We start from the raw sequence: 10504 nt of genomic DNA on the forward strand, positions 1-10504 counted from the left end.
AGACGGGGCCGGTTCACGTACCCGACCCGGGGCTTGCGCGGTCCCCGGGCAAAGCCTCCGGAAGGGTCCCCTTACACGCACAGACCCGGAGAGGCTAAAAGGGCGGGAGGCGCGGGTCCCTGTACCCAGGCAGGGCGCGCCGTCCTTGGGAACAGGATGGGCGACACGTACCCCTGACAGAATACGAGTCCCGGCTGTCAGCCCTGGGGGAGTCGTGAGTCCCTGTGCCCAGGCAGGGTCCACCGAACTCGGGCAATGCCTCTGGAAGGGTCCCCCGAAAGACTTCCGGGCCTGACGATTATCTCGAAACCGAGAACCGCTATGAGAACGGATTCGAAGGCCGAATCCGGGTGACAGTTCCACGAGTCGGGCATGACAGAGTGGCACGCGTTCATAAAACTGCATAGCAGCATGGCGACCGGCTACCGCAGAACGGCCACCTGCCTGGGGATAGCAGGAGAGCGAGAAGCACGGCTGCTCTCCCGGGGTACGCCAGGGCCGAGCGTGTGCTCCCCTGCGGACGAACCTCTGCCTTCTCCCTCGGTGAATGCCGGGGGGAACGGGTCCGGTTCGCGTACCCGACCCGGGGCCGGTCGGTCCCCGGGCAAAGCCTCCGGAAGGGTCCCCTTTACACGCACAGACCCAGAGAGGCTAAAAGGGCGGGAGGCGCGGGTCCCTGTACCCAGGCAGGGCGCGCCGTCCTTGGGAAGAGTTGCAGCGGAACGGCCACCCGTGCCAGAGGGCCGGGACGTCGAGCGAGTCGAGCAACTTCGGCGGGCGGTCCGCCGAAGTCCCCCGGTCCCGGGGGTGATGCGCGCGTGCCCTGCCGGCACCCTCTTTGGACCGGAGGGGCCGAGCTATGGGCGTAATTTCTCGTTTTTTTTTCATCCTCTGAAGGTCCCTCGATCGATCTGGCGAGGCGCGATCCGGCGGGGAGCGACCCTCTCGTTCGGCCGGGCTCCGGAGCCCGTGTCGGCGAAGGCGAGAGGGTCTCGCTCCCCCTGACGCCGCATCGTGCCGGGGCTCGGGGGGGGCCCTTAGGGTATACCCCCTCCCGGCGGAACTCCCGCCGGGAAAGGGGTCGTCCCTCCCGGGAGGCGAGCTTGAGCGGCACGGAGCGGGCTCCCCCAGATGTGTCCGGAGAGAACGGCATCATTCGCAATATCCCCAGACGGTCGTTTCGACGCGCGATCCGGCGGGGACCGACCCCCTCGTCCGGCCGGGCCCCGGAGCCCGTGTCGGCGAAGGGTCTCGATCCCCCCGGTGCCGAGTCGCGCCACGGCACGGTCCGGAAGGCTATATCCGTCTTTGAAGGTCCCTCGATCGATCTAACGAAGCGCGATCCGGCAGGGAGCTAGCCACTCTGCGGAGCCCGTGTCAGTAAAGGCGAGAGGGTCCCCCTCCCCCCAGATGCCGCATCGCGCCGGTGCGGAGGCGGCGGCTGCCGCCAGATGCGCGACGAGGGGTCGGCGGTCACGAAGGGCACAGGGAGGGTGGCCGGGCGGTCCGGCAGGAAGCGCAACCGCGTCCCGGCGAGGGAGACCCAAGGCCCCAGGGCCTCTCCCCTAAGCCGCGGGCGTCGGAGTGCGCGCAGCGGGACCGCGCCTCGGCTGCCCTCCCTCGGCCTCCCTCGCGGAGGGGGGCCGAGCCGTCCCAGGAGACGCGCGAGCGGGACGGCTCCCCGACGGCCACCGTACCCCCCCGGAGAAAGGCAGCGGTACCGCCGGGCGGGTGGGCGGACCCCGTCGGGCGGCCCGGCGGAGCTCCTTCGTAGGCTGAGAGTAAAATCGAAAAAGTCCCGATCGACGTGCCCGGGGGGCTAAGCGCGGGTCCCTGCATCCCAGGCAGGGCGCGCCCACCTCGGGCACGGGATCCCGGAACCCGGAGCGGCGGAGGGGTCGGCGGTCCCGAAGGGCATAGGGAGGGGCGGCCGGGCGGTCCGGCAGGAAGCGCAACCGCGTCCAGGCGCGGGAGACCCAAGGCCCCTCGGGGTCCTCGAGGCTGCCCGCGAGACTCCGGTCCCGCGTCGGCGCGCCTCGCTCCCCGGGCCTCTCCCCTAAGCCGCGGGCGTCGGAGTGCGCGCAGCAGGACCGCACCTCGGCTGCCCTCCCTCGGCCTCCCTCGCGGAGGGGGGCCGAGCCGTCCCAGAACACGCGGGCGGGCGGGACGGCTCCCTGACGGCCACCGGACCCCGCCGAGCCCAACCCGGGCACGGGATCCTTGGAGAGCGGACACCCGGAGGAAGGCAGCGGTACCGCCGGGCGGGTGAGCAGACCCCGTCGGGCGGCCCGGCGGAGCTCCTTCGTAGGCTGAGCGTAAAATCGACAAAGTCCCGATCGGCGTGTCCCCGGGGGGCTAAGCGCGGGTCCCTGCATCCCAGGCAGGGCGCGCCCACCCCGGGCACGGGATCCCGGAACCCGGAGCGGCGGAGGGGTCGGCGGTCCCGAAGGGCATAGGGAGGGGCGGCCGGGCGGTCCGGCAGGAAGCGCAACCGCGTCCAGGCGCGGGAGACCCAAGGCCCCTCGGGGTCCTCGAGGCTGCCCGCGAGACTCCGGTCCCGCGTCGGCACGCCTCGCTCCCCGGGCCTCTCCCCTAAGCCGCGGGCGTCGGAGTGCGCGCAGCAGGACCGCACCTCGGCCGCCCTCCCTCGGCCTCCCTCGCGGAGGGGGGCCGAGCCGTCCCAGGAGACACGCGGGCGGGCGGGACGGCTCCCCGACGGCCACCGGACCCCGCCGAGCCCACCCCGGGCACGGGATCCTTGGAGAGCGGACAGCCGGAGGAAGGCAGCGGTACCGCCGGGCGGGTGGGCGGACCCCGTCGGGCGGCCCGGCGGAGCTCCTTCGTAGGCTGAGAGTAAAATTGACAAAGTCCCGATCGACGTGCCCGGGGGGCTAAGCGCGGGTCCCTGCATCCCAGGCAGGGCGCGCCCACCCCGGGCACGGTATCCCCAGAGAGGGCACACCCGGAGGAAGGCAGCGGGACCACCGGGTGGGTGCGCGAACCCGCACGGGCGGTGCAGCGTGGCCCCGAAGTAGGCTGAGCGTAACATTGACAAGGTCGAGATCGCTGTGCGCGGGGTGTTTGGGACCGGTCCCTGGACCCCCGGGAGGCTTCGCCCACCCCGCGCATGGTATCCCCGGAGAGGGCACACCCGGAGGAAGGCAGCGGGACCACCGGGTGGGTGCGCGAACCCGCACGGGCGGTGCAGCGTGGCCCCGAAGTAGGCTGAGCGTAACATTGACAAGGTCGAGATCGCTGTGCGCGGGGTGTTTGGGACCGGTCCCTGGACCCCCGGGAGGCTTCGCCCACCCCGCGCATGGTATCCCCGGAGAGGGCACACCCGGAGGAAGGCAGCGGGACCACCGGGTGGGTGCGCGAACCCGCACGGGCGGTGCAGCGTGGCCCCGAAGTAGGCTGAGCGTAACATTGACAAGGTCGAGATCGCTGTGCGCGGGGTGTTTGGGACCGGTCCCTGGACCCCCGGGAGGCTTCGCCCACCCCGCGCATGGTATCCCCGGAGAGGGCACACCCGGAGGAAGGCAGCGGGACCACCGGGTGGGTGCGCGAACCCGCACGGGCGGTGCAGCGTGGCCCCGAAGTAGGCTGAGCGTAACATTGACAATGTCGAGATCGCTGTGTGCGGGGTGTTTGGGACCGGTCCCTGGACCCCCGGGAGGGGTCGCACACCCCGCGCATGGTATCCCCGGATAGGGCACACCCGGAGGAAGGCAGCGGGACCACCGGGTGGGTGCGCGAACCCGTACGGGCGGTGCAGCGTGGCCCCGAAGTAGGCTGAGCGTAACATTGACAAGGTCGAGATCGCTGTGCGCGGGGTGTTTGGCACCGGTCCCTGGACCCCCGGGAGGGTTCGCACACCCCGCGCATGGTATCCCCGGAGAGGGCACACCCGGAGGAAGGCAGCGGGACCACCGGGTGGGTGCGCGAACCCGCACGGGCGGTGCAGCGTGGCCCCGAAGTAGGCTGAGCGTAACATTGACAAGGTCGAGATCGCTGTGCGCGGGGTGTTTGGCACCGGTCCCTGGACCCCCGGGAGGCTTCGCCCACCCCGCGCATGGTATCCCCGGAGAGGGCACACCCGGAGGAAGGCAGCGGGACCACCGGGTGGGTGCGCGAACCCGCACGGGCGGTGCAGCGTGGCCCCGAAGTAGGCTGAGCGTAACATTGACAAGGTCGAGATCGCTGTGCGCGGGGTGTTTGGCACCGGTCCCTGGACCCCCGGGAGGGTTCGCACACCCCGCGCATGGTATCCCCAGAGAGGGCACACCCGGAGGAAGGCAGCGGGACAACCGGGTGGGTGCGCGAACCCGCACGGGCGGTGCAGCGTGGCCCCGAAGTAGGCTGAGCGTAACATTGACAAGGTCGAGATCGCTGTGCGCGGGGTGTTTGGGACCGGTCCCTGGACCCCCGGGAGGGTTCGCACACCCCGCGCATGGTATCCCCGGAGAGGGCACACCCGGAGGAAGGCAGCGGGACCACCGGGTGGGTGCGCGAACCCGCACGGGCGGTGCAGCGTGGCCCCGAAGTAGGCTGAGCGTAACATTGACAAGGTCGAGATCGCTGTGCGCGGGATGTTTGGGACCGGTCCCTGGACCCCCGGGAGGGTTCGCACACCCCGCGCATGGTATCCCCGGAGAGGGCACACCCGGAGGAAGGCAGCGGGACCACCGGGTGGGTGCGCGAACCCGCACGGGCGGTGCAGCGTGGCCCCGAAGTAGGCTGAGCGTAACATTGACAAGGTCGAGATCGCTGTGCGCGGGGTGTTTGGCACCGGTTCCTGGACCCCCGGGAGGGTTCGCACACCCCGCGCATGGTATCCCCGGAGAGGGCACACCCGGAGGAAGGCAGCGGGACCACCGGGTGGGTGCGCGAACCCGCACGGGCGGTGCAGCGTGGCCCCGAAGTAGGCTGAGCGTAACATTGACAAGGTCGAGATCGCTGTGCGCGGGGTGTTTGGCACCGGTTCCTGGACCCCCGGGAGGGTTCGCACACCCCGCGCATGGTATCCCCGGAGAGGGCACACCCGGAGGAAGGCAGCGGGACCACCGGGTGGGTGCGCGAACCCGCACGGGCGGTGCAGCGTGGCCCCGAAGTAGGCTGAGCGTAACATTGACAAGGTCGGGATCGCTGTGCGCGGGGTGTTTGGCACCGGTCCCTGGACCCCCGGGAGGGTTCGCACACCCCGCGCATGGTATCCCCGGAGAGGGCACACCCGGAGGAAGGCAGCGGGACCACCGGGTGGGTGCGCGAACCCGCACGGGCGGTGCAGCGTGGCCCCGAAGTAGGCTGAGCGTAACATTGACAAGGTCGAGATCGCTGTGCGCGGGGTGTTTGGCACCGGTCCCTGGACCCCCGGGAGGGTTCGCACACCCCGCGCATGGTATCCCCGGAGAGGGCACACCCGGAGGAAGGCAGCGGGACCACCGGGTGGGTGCGCGAACCCGCACGGGCGGTGCAGCGTGGCCCCGAAGTAGGCTGAGCGTAACATTGACAAGGTCGAGATCGCTGTGCGCGGGGTGTTTGGCACCGGTCCCTGGACCCCCGGGAGGGTTCGCACACCCCGCGCATGGTATCCCCGGAGAGGGCACACCCGGAGGAAGGCAGCGGGACCACCGGGTGGGTGCGCGAACCCGCACGGGCGGTGCAGCGTGGCCCCGAAGTAGGCTGAGCGTAACATTGACAAGGTCGAGATCGCTGTGCGCGGGGTGTTTGGCACCGGTCCCTGGACCCCCGGGAGGGTTCGCACACCCCGCGCATGGTATCCCCGGAGAGGGCACACCCGGAGGAAGGCAGCGGGACCACCGGGTGGGTGCGCGAACCCGCACGGGCGGTGCAGCGTGGCCCCGAAGTAGGCTGAGCGTAACATTGACAAGGTCGAGATCGCTGTGTGCGGGGTGTTTGGGACCGGTCCCTGGACCCCCGGGAGGGGTCGCACACCCCGCGCATGGTATCCCCGGATAGGGCACACCCGGAGGAAGGCAGCGGGACCACCGGGTGGGTGCGCGAACCCGCACGGGCGGTGCAGCGTGGCCCCGAAGTAGGCTGAGCGTAACATTGACAAGGTCGAGATCGCTGTGCGCGGGGTGTTTGGGACCGGTCCCTGGACCCCCGGGAGGGTTCGCACACCCCGCGCATGATATCCCCGGAGAGGGCACACCCGGAGGAAGGCAGCGGGACCACCGGGTGGGTGCGCGAACCCGCACGGGCGGTGCAGCGTGGCCCCGAAGTAGGCTGAGCGTAACATTGACAAGGTCGAGATCGCTGTGCGCGGGGTGTTTGGCACCGGTCCTTGAACCCCCGGGAGGGTTCGCACACCCCGCGCATGGTATCCCCGGAGAGGGCACACCCGGAGGAAGGCAGCGGGACCACCGGGTGGGTGCGCGAACCCGCACGGGCGGTGCAGCGTGGCCCCGAAGTAGGCTGAGCGTAACATTGACAAGGTCGAGATCGCTGTGCGCGGGGTGTTTGGCACCGGTTCCTGGACCCCCGGGAGGGTTCGCACACCCCGCGCATGGTATCCCCGGAGAGGGCACACCCGGAGGAAGGCAGCGGGACCACCGGGTGGGTGCGCGAACCCGCACGGGCGGTGCAGCGTGGCCCCGAAGTAGGCTGAGCGTAACATTGACAAGGTCGAGATCGCTGTGTGCGGGGTGTTTGGCACCGGTCCCTGGACCCCCGGGAGGGTTCGCACACCCCGCGCATGGTATCCCCGGAGAGGGCACACCCAGAGGAAGGCAGCGGCACCGGCGGGCGGGTGTGCGGACCCCGTCGGGACGCACGACAGTGCTTCAGGCCGACCTTCTTAGGCTGAGCGACAAAGTCCCGATTGACGTGTGTGTCCCTGTGCCCAGGCAGGGTGCACCGTCCTTGGGCACAGGATCGTCGACGCGGACCCCCCCCGCGGCGGGGAAGGGGAAGCGTCGACATATTCGACATAGTCGAGCGAGTACGACGTCCGGTCGGCCGAGGGCCCCCGATGCCCCTGGACCCCCCCCGGGGTGGGCCAGACGGAAAAATGTCAAAGTCTGGTTGTCGGCCAGGGGTAAGTGTGTGTCCCTGTGCCCAGGCAGGGTGCACCGAACCCGGGCGAGGCCTCCGAAAGGCTCCCCTGACGGACTTCCAGGCCTCGGGACATTTGAGAAGGATCAAGGGCGGGAGGCGCGGGTCCCTGTACCCAGGCAGGGCGCGCTATCCTTGGGCAAAGGATCGTCGACGCGGACCCCCCCGCGGCGGGGAAGGGGAAGCGTCGACATATTCGACATAGTCGAGCGAGTACGACGTCCGGTCGGCCGAGGGCCCCCGATGCCCCTGGACCCCCCCCCCCGGGGTGGGCCAGACGGAAAAATGTCAAAGTCTGGTTGTCGGCCAGGGGTAAGTGTGTGTCCCTGTGCCCAGGCAGGGTGCACCGAACCCGGGCGAGGCCTCCGGAAGGGTCCCCTGACAGACCTCCAGGCCTCGGGACTTTTGACAGAGAACCAGGGCGGGAGGCGCGGGTCCCTGTACCCAGGCAGGGCGCGCCATCCTTGGGCACAGGATCGTCGACGCGGACCCCCCCGCGGCGGGGAAGGGGAAGCGTCGACATATTCGACATAGTCGAGCGAGTACGACGTCCGGTCGGCCGAGGGCCCCCGATGCCCCTGGACCCCCCCCCCCCCCCCCCGGGGTGGGCCAGACGGAAAAATGTCAAAGTCTGGTTGTCGGCCAGGGGTAAGTGTGTGTCCCTGTGCCCAGGCAGGGTGCACCGAACCCGGGCGAGGCCTCCGGAAGGCTCCCCTGACGGACTTCCAGGCCTCGGGACATTTGAGAAGGATCAAGGGCGGGAGGCGCGGGTCCCTGTACCCAGGCAGGGCGCGCTATCCTTGGGCAAAGGATCGTCGACGCGGACCCCCCCGCGGCGGGGAAGGGGAAGCGTCGACATATTCGACATAGTCGAGCGAGTACGACGTCCGGTCGGCCGAGAGCCCCCGATGCCCCCGGGGTGGTGCCGACGCGCCAACCCGGAGTCAAGAGGGAAAATGTTAAAAGTCGGGTGGTTGGCCCGTGGGAAGTGTGTGTCCCTGTGCCCAGGCAGGGTGCACTGAACCCGGGCAAGTCATCTGGAAGGGTCCCCTGACAGACCTCCAGACATGATGATTATCTCAAAACTGAGAACCACTATGAGATCGTATTTGAAAGCCGAATCCAGGCGACAGTTCCATGAGCTGGGCATGTCGGAGTGGTACGCTTTCATAAAAGTGTATCACAGCATAGCGACCGGGTATCTTAGAACGGCCTCCTGTGCCAGAGAGCTGGGACGTCGAGCGAGTCGAGCCAGTCTGGCGGGCGGTCCGCCGAGGGTGCCCGTCCCCCCGGACCCCCCCAGTGTGGGCCAGACAGAAAATGTCAAAGTCCGGTTGTCGGCCAGGGGTAAGTGTGTGTCCCTGTGCCCAGGCAGGGTGCACCGAACCCGGGCGAGGCCTCCGGAAGGGTCCCCTGATGGACTTCCAGGCTTTGGAACATTTGAGAGAGATCAAGGGCGGGAGGCGCGGGTCCCTGTACCCAGGCAGGGCGCGCTATCCTTGGGCACAAGATCGTCGACGCGGACCCCCCCGCGGCGGGGAAGGGGAAGCGTCGACATATTCGACATAGTCGAGCGAGTACGACGTCCGGTCGGCCGAGGGCCCCCGATGCCCCTGGACCCCCCCCCGGGGTGGGCCAGACGGAAAAATGTCAAAGTCTGGTTGTCGGCCAGGGGTAAGTGTGTGTCCCTGTGCCCAGGCAGGGTGCACCGAACCCGGGCGAGGCCTCCGAAAGGCTCCCCTGACGGACTTCCAGGCCTCGGGACATTTGAGAAGGATCAAGGGCGGGAGGCGCGGGTCCCTGTACCCAGGCAGGGCGCGCTATCCTTGGGCAAAGGATCGTCGACGCGGACCCCCCCGCGGCGGGGAAGGGGAAGCGTCGACATATTCGACATAGTCGAGCGAGTACGACGTCCGGTCGGCCGAGGGCCCCCGATGCCCCTGGACCCCCCCCCCCCCGGGGTGGGCCAGACGGAAAAATGTCAAAGTCTGGTTGTCGGCCAGGGGTAAGTGTGTGTCCCTGTGCCCAGGCAGGGTGCACCGAACCCGGGCGAGGCCTCCGGAAGGGTCCCCTGACAGACCTCCAGGCCTCGGGACTTTTGACAGAGAACCAGGGCGGGAGGCGCGGGTCCCTGTACCCAGGCAGGGCGCGCTATCCTTGGGCACAGGATCGTCGACGCGGACCCCCCCGCGGCGGGGAAGGGGAAGCGTCGACATATTCGACATAGTCGAGCGAGTACGACGTCCGGTCGGACGAGGGCCCCCGATGCCCCTGGACCCCCCCCCCCCCCCCCCCTCCGGGGTGGGCCAGACGGAAAAATGTCAAAGTCTGGTTGTCGGCCAGGGGTAAGTGTGTGTCCCTGTGCCCAGGCAGGGTGCACCGAACCCGGGCGAGGCCTCCGGAAGGCTCCCCTGACGGACTTCCAGGCCTCGGGACATTTGAGAAGGATCAAGGGCGGGAGGCGCGGGTCCCTGTACCCAGGCAGGGCGCGCCATCCTTGGGCAAAGGATCGTCGACGCGGACCCCCCCGCGGCGGGGAAGGGGAAGCGTCGACATATTCGACATAGTCGAGCGAGTACGAAGTCCGGTCGGCCGAGGGCCCCCGATGCCCCTGGACCCCCCCCCCCGGGGTGGGCCAGACGGAAAAATGTCAAAGTCTGGTTGTCGGCCAGGGGTAAGTGTGTGTCCCTGTGCCCAGGCAGGGTGCACCGAACCCGGACGAGGCCTCCGGAAGGCTCCCCTGACGGACTTCCAGGCCTCGGGACATTTGAGAAGGATCAAGGGCGGGAGGCGCGGGTCCCTGTACCCAGGCAGGGCGCGCCATCCTTGGGCAAAGGATCGTCGACGCGGACCCCCCCGCGGCGGGGAAGGGGAAGCGTCGACATATTCGACATAGTCGAGCGAGTACGAAGTCCGGTCGGCCGAGGGCCCCCGATGCCCCTGGACCCCCCAGGGTGGGCCAGACGGAAAAATGTCAAAGTCTGGTTGTCGGCCAGGGGTAAGTGTGTGTCCCTGTGCCCAGGCAGGGTGCACCGAACCCGGGCGAGGCCTCCGGAAGGGTCCCCTGACAGACTTCCAGGCCTCGGGACTTTTGACAGAGAACCAGGGCGGGAGGCGCGGGTCCCTGTACCCAGGCAGGGCGCGCTATCCTTGGGCACAGGATCGTCGACGCGGACCCCCCCGCGGCGGGGAAGGGGAAGCGTCGACATATTCGACATAGTCGAGCGAGTACGACGTCCGGTCGGCCGAGGGCCCCCGATGCCCCTGGACCCCCCGGGGTGGGCCAGACGGAAAAATGTCCCCCCGGACCCCACGGAGGCGAGAGAAAAAAAGCGTCAAAGGTCTGGTTGTCGGTCAGGGGTAGGTGCGGATCCCTGTGCCCAGGAAGGTCAACCGAACCCGGACAAGGCCTCCGGAAGGGTCCCCT

This window comes from Hyla sarda, unplaced genomic scaffold (assembly GCF_029499605.1).
Source record: "Hyla sarda isolate aHylSar1 unplaced genomic scaffold, aHylSar1.hap1 scaffold_509, whole genome shotgun sequence".
Lineage (NCBI taxonomy): Eukaryota > Metazoa > Chordata > Amphibia > Anura > Hylidae > Hyla > Hyla sarda.